Source organism: Sturnira hondurensis, unplaced genomic scaffold (assembly GCF_014824575.4).
Source record: "Sturnira hondurensis isolate 20B ecotype Veracruz unplaced genomic scaffold, ASM1482457v3 Scaffold0022258, whole genome shotgun sequence".
NCBI classification, from domain to species: domain Eukaryota; kingdom Metazoa; phylum Chordata; class Mammalia; order Chiroptera; family Phyllostomidae; genus Sturnira; species Sturnira hondurensis.
This window is the reverse complement of record NW_028094889.1, coordinates 145,575-151,504: the sequence shown is the minus strand read 5'-3', so window position 1 is coordinate 151,504 and position 5,930 is coordinate 145,575. Positions and strand designations below refer to the sequence as shown.

Here is a 5,930-nt window from a genome sequence, read left to right as displayed (position 1 = left end):
TTATACTGATGAGTTGTAAAATATAGTCGAAATTATGAGTAATTTGTGTCCTTCTACATATAAGAAGACTGTATGTGAACCAGAATAGGAGAGACACATCAACTTCTCAGGTGGGTAGTTTTGCATAATCAATTATGATCTGTGGTTACTTGTCTACCTTATTTTTTAAGCCTATGTAGCATATTTTGCCATGTATAATGCACATCCATGTTTTGAGCCCAAACTTTCAGAAAAACAACTTTTGTTTTAATTTTTAATTCAATTGTTTATATATTTATATTTAGATGCTTGTTTTTGTATTATAAAAGGATTTTAGCATATATTTTAATATATTATGATACAAGAAATTTTATGTAACAAATTATTATAAAACACAAGAACAAAAGATAAGGTATTTCAGGTACTACCCATGTATAATGTGCATACTTATTTTTCCCTAAAAGATTTGGCAAAAAAATTGTGCACTATGCACAGCAAAATATGGTATTTTAAATTTTTGCAAACTTCTTTCTGTGGTTCTTCCAGAATGATCTCCCCATTCACTCAGTGGGGCAAAATGCTTGATAGATACCTTTGAATGAGTCCCCAAAGACTTTTGGAGGCTAAAAAATATTAACTGGGTCTTAGAATAAGAAGCTGGGTAAGATTGCCCCATACCCAAATTGTAGTAGTTTGCATCTGGCAAAAGAGAAAGAATGCTGAAGGACATGTGATTTTTAAATCGGCTTTATCACACCGGCTATTTTTTCCTTCCATAAAATCTTTGACCTTTGCACACCCCCTATCTAGGGAGCTCGATAGCTACGTGTCTTTTCTGGGGCAAACCTTTTAGAATTACCATTCAGAGAACAGGCAAAGGATGAAGGCTCATAAATTTAGATAAGCCCTTTCAAGTGGTTGCAGTCAGCCTCTCCTCAGACTAAGATTACTCACCACCCCCTGGGGACCTGGTTGCTTCCTCTGCCGCCTGCTGTGCAGCATTTACTTTCTGTCCTGAGGACAGAGACAGAAATGTGGACTGTGATCTATGAGTGTCTCTGAGTTTCCAACAAAAATTCCACGTGTGGGTTATCTGTGAAACCCACGCTATCTGTGAAGGTCAACAGAGTTGTAGAAACCTCTATTATCATGTATTTAGAATGAATTTTTAAATAGCATTTTCTATTATTTAGCATTTCTGGATTTTCCATTCAGAATTTATTCCTGTTTGCGCACATTTGTTAAGGTGAAATACAGAGAAATCTAAGCTTTTAATGTTTGGAAACAGTTCAGATTCTTTTGGTCAAGCCTGCAGATAAAAACTTCCAGGGACAGAAAGCTTTTGTGACATTGGACCCTTGGAAATGAACTCGGTGGGAATCTCTGATTATTCCCATACTGAAGGGGATAGAGGCCAGTGAAGGCGACAAAGCCTATTGGAAATATTTGGTTGGCAATTGGGGCTTATTAATCCCGTTTTACAGTTTAGACCAGTGTTTCTCAAACCAGAGTGCACACAGCATTAGACTTAGGAAACTGATTTAAAATGCACAGTCCTGTGCTCACCCTAGAAATTTTGAATCCTGAGATCTGGGTGCAGCCTGGGGTTCTGCACATTTGACCAACATTCCGTATGCTTCTACATCAGGCCTTCTGAAGACCACCCTCTGGAAAACCTTGGTCTGGAGAACCGTGCACCAAGTATCTTGATGTACAGCAGTGGCTCATGGTTTGGGAGTTTCCAGATTTTCTAGAACAGCTTTATATATTTATTGTTACCAAATCTTTGAGTCATACTGAATACAACATTTAAGTTCTTTGCTCCTCCAATTTCTTAGAAATAAATAGTATCAGTACAGTCTGAAGTGGGCTCAGTCAAATGGAGGCTCAGTTGCTGGTTTTCCACTCTGTGGTGCTCCTGCCCTCTTCCTTGCCTGTCCTACACTGTCTCAAAGGGCTTCTTTCTGCTTCCCCCATTTCTCTGAAAAACGCCTGTTTTCAAACGTTCACTGCTTATCGCACTATTTTGTTTTATTTCTGCTGTGTGTCAATCATTGGCCTGGCATTGGGATAGATGCTTTACTATCCTCCAAACCACTTCCCACAGCTGCAATAAATGGCTTACCTCATTAACCCCAATTTCTAAAGCAAGAATTTGAGGTATTCAGAGTAATAGGGCTGCTAAGCAGAAGAGTCAGAATTCTCAGCCAGATCTTGAACTCCAAACCCCATGGCCTTTCTGTCTCACAAGAAAAGTCAAGTTAAAATCCAGGGAAAGAATCACTGAATTTCAGTGCTGGGAAAACTTTGACACTCTCAGATCCAAGACTTTTCCTTGAAATATAGGAAACTGAGGCACAGGTGGGTGAACTTACTTTCTATTTCATGTGAATTTTAAACATCATTTTCAAAACCAAAGTCTACATTTTATACAATATTGCTTTGTTGCCTCTTGAATACTTTAATTTTTTTATGAATTAAGAATAATAAAGTTGAGGATAAGTCACACCTTGTGTTTCCTTCCTTTCTTTTTTTTAAAAAAGATTTTATTTATTTATCTTTAGAGAGGAAGGAAAGGAGAGGAGAGATATATCAATGTATGGTTGCCTCTCATGAGTCCCCTGCTGGGAACTGGCCTGCAACCCAGGCATGTGCCCTGACTGGGAATCAAACTGCGATCCTCTGGTTCGCAGGCCTGAGCTCAATCCATTGAGCTACACCAGCCAGGGCTCCTTCCTTTCTTTAACTCTGTATACAGGCCAAGGAGATAAGATACTTTTGTGGATGGTAAATATTTTGTTTACTTTCAAGGTTGTATAAGCGTGTCAACAACTTCAACATAAAAGAGAAATTGAAGGTATTTCTATAATGGTAGAGAGGGGGCTATATGGGATGGAAAGTTATTTATTTCCAACAATTGTGAGGAGGAAATGTATCACTTTACTTTCAAGAACTTAATTTTCCTCCTACACATTTTATATTTCTTGTTGCAAACCTTATTTTTTCTGTATGAACTTGTGATTTCTATGAACCTGGTATGTCTGAAACCCAGTACATTTAGCCGTATAACTAGATACACTGTTTTAATGGCACTTTCATGTAGGTATACACACACATGGTTACTGGAGCCTACCTTTATTTTTCCTGGGCATGAAGCTCAAATTCTGGCAACTCTGATCTAAAGCAAGAAACTTTTCTTGGGTCAGGGTGGGTCCTCTGTTAAAAATGAAAAAACAAAACAAAACAAAACAAAATAAAACAAAACAAAAACAAACCCAAGCCAAGTCTCATTGCCCCTACAAAGTCCAGCCCATTTATTAGTGTACTAAGTAAACAAAAAGACCTGGAGATACTGGGGATTGAACCCAGGACCTCATGCATGCTAAGCATGCGCTCTACCACTGAGCTACATCCCCAGCTTATGTAAATGGGGGTTTTAAAACTATTTTCTTGTAATAAAACATAAATTTACATTAAAAAAGCGGTTCAACTAAGGATATTAGGTAGTAAACTGCCTATTGCTAGCTTACTGGTCGTCTTAATGCTAAGATATGTGGCACACTTTGTCCCAGACTGAGTTTATTTTGGCCTCCAGACTCAAACCTCTAATAGTCTTAATGGTCTCCTCAAACTGATATGAATGCTCTGTTAAATTCCAGCCATGAGTCAAAGTGTGTGTGCATTTGTTGCACATGTGTGCCTGTGTGTGCATGTGTTGTTTGTGTGTGTTGTGTGTGCATGCATGCACATCACTGAAGATACTCAAAACTGCATAAAACTGACACTCCAAAAGCCAGGAACACTCTTCAAAATATAGCATCTCCTGGGGCATATTGCTGATTGCCTTTCAGTGTACATGTAGACTTGAATTTGCTTCGTAGGCTGTGTTGGCTGGTGTTTGTAGGTTTGGCTCTGGAGCCAGACTGCCTGGAATCGAATACCTGCTGCACAACTTACTTGAGATATAAGCTTGGAAAAATGGGTTAACTACTCGCTTTCTCTTTTTCCACAGATGTAAAATGGGCATAATTATGTTACCTAGCCAACAGAAATATTGTGAAGACTAATTGAATTAAGTAGTTAATAATTATCAGTACTTGAAGCAGCATTTGGCACAAAGTAAGTGCTCAAAAATGTAAGCTAACAATACTATTTTTTACTTAGAAATATCAGAGTTGATGTGGACAACCAGCCATTAAGAGCAAAAGGTAAACTAGATCAGTAGAACACCTAAGGGACATGTCACATGTTCTGTTAGGCAGGCGTCATCCTGAGATGTAATAGAAAATACAAATGTTGATAGAACTTCTCTAAGGGTGAAAGAAGAGATGATGGCCTTACAACAAGGTGAAGCTGCCATCTGATAATGTGCATTTCCAGCCTCGGTCACAGACATTCTTCACTGACTGAGGGAGTGGGAGTCATGTGATATCAGTAGGGCAGCAAGGCACCAACATTGTTTCTTCATGGAGATGTGCTAGGCAGTGGGGGCCAGCACCCTATCTATACACACACCTACAGGGCACATTGTCCCCACGTTCTTCACATGGTCCCAAGTGGCCACATGAATACTTGCTTCTCTTTTTGGAATTAGTTTTGTATTGAAATCAACATGTCACAATTAACCATATTAAATATGTCACACTTTCTGAAGTAATACCATTTAATTAAGCAGGTCTATTCTGTGGAAGATCAACTTTATTATTTTGCCAGGGTGTCTTTGTTGTTTCTTCACTTTCCTAGAAGTATATCTTTTTTTCATGCAACATACATATTTTTCAACTTTGGAAGTTATTTAATTTCAAAGACTGTGGGTATGCCACCCTGCTTGTGTCTTGAAGTAAAGTGAGCTGAGGCACCTGCTTCTTATCCAGGTGCTTTGTTATATCTTAGACTTTGCAACTTTATTTTCATCCCACCTGATATTACAATTTTTCTACTTAGTGTCACTTGGGATCTTTAGTTTTTAAGTGAATGATATTTGTGGGTAGAATGGGTCCATAATTCATGATCACTATGGCAACAGTGAACTAATTTTTGTGGGTGATTGCTGCTTGTATAAACCTATAAGATCATATATGGTCTTCCACAATTTGGAATATGTATTAAAAGGAAGCAGTAAAAAACATAAAAACATAAATATATTTTCATCACTTTCCTCTCAGAAGGGGTTCACGTGATGTAGCCCAGCAGTGTGCTTGAGGAAATTATGATAATGTCTGCATTCTTGACCCTTATCTAGTACAAGTCTCTTACTAAACGTGCCAAGAATATATGGGTTGTAAGTACAAAGCTTTAATGCTAGTCAGAGCATTTTACTTTCCTTCTAAAATTATATAAGAAAAATTTAACAACATTTGAAAATCATTGATAGGTCCATAAGGATTTAGAAATTTTGCCTATTTGATAAGATAGGAACCCACAGCAAAGTGTTGGTTTTACTAACTTTTACATTCATATCTTTTAGATACTCCTTTGTATTACTTTGAATATCACACTGATGACCAGTGCAGTGACTGGTTAATGGTAATTGTTTTGACTTGTTTGTTGATTAATTGATTATTAAGCAGTTAATGCCTATAAATACCCAACCTCTTGTCCCTCCTCATGGGTTACCCATCAAGGACTCACTCAGAGGTAAAAGGAGAGATAAGGTCTGAGGTTGAAGCAGCACAGGTAGAAAAGATGTGGGGCTAAAGGACAACCTCAGCCCAGTTGGATCACCTTTGTCCTGAGGATTTGGTAATAGATATGTATTCTCAAAGGTCTTTCCAAAACTTACTTTCAGTAGTCTGTTTTAATGTTTCTGCCAGTAGTGAAGCCAGCACATGTTAAATATGATTGTGCTCACAATTAATTATTCTGCAGGCCTATTTTTAGCTTTTATTTTCTGCCTCTATTTTATGTCTGTTTTCTTTCTCTTTTTGACTCTTACTTTGATTTATATTATG

The 5,930-nt window shown here is 37.8% G+C and overlaps 1 non-coding gene across 1 annotated transcript; it reads right to left on the bottom strand.

Annotated features, from left to right (window-relative positions):
• Positions 1–3,323: 3,323 nt before the first annotated feature.
• Positions 3,324–3,395, bottom strand: TRNAA-AGC (transfer RNA alanine (anticodon AGC)). The gene has a single exon. It is a non-coding gene; the product is annotated as a tRNA-Ala (tRNA).
• Positions 3,396–5,930: the final 2,535 nt, after the last annotated feature.